This window comes from Ostrea edulis, chromosome 3 (assembly GCF_947568905.1).
Source record: "Ostrea edulis chromosome 3, xbOstEdul1.1, whole genome shotgun sequence".
Classification (NCBI taxonomy): Eukaryota; Metazoa; Mollusca; class Bivalvia; order Ostreida; family Ostreidae; genus Ostrea; species Ostrea edulis.
This window is the reverse complement of record NC_079166.1, coordinates 60352475-60352867: the sequence shown is the minus strand read 5'-3', so window position 1 is coordinate 60352867 and position 393 is coordinate 60352475.

The following is a 393-nucleotide window of genomic DNA, read 5'->3' as shown; positions in this document are numbered from 1 at the left end:
CCGAAGATTCTACATGAAAGGACATCAAAAACAGACTTTCAAAAGCAAGAGCAGCCTTCAACAAGTTACGACCTATCTGGAAATCAAATCAAAATAGCAAGAAAACTAAAGTTAAATTATACAATAACAATGTAAAATCAGTACTAATGCATGGATGTGAATGCTGGAGAGTCACCAAAACAGACATGAGATCATTACCAAATTTCCACCACAACTGCCTGAGACAAATATGCAACTTGAAGATATTTTGGCCAAATACTATCTGAGCCTTTCCAAGCAAAACCCCACTGTATTTTTACGTCACAATGAAAATATGCGACGTAATTTTATTCGGGAGAAAAGAAAACATGTGACATTAATGATAACATATAAACGCTAACCAAGACGCCACAG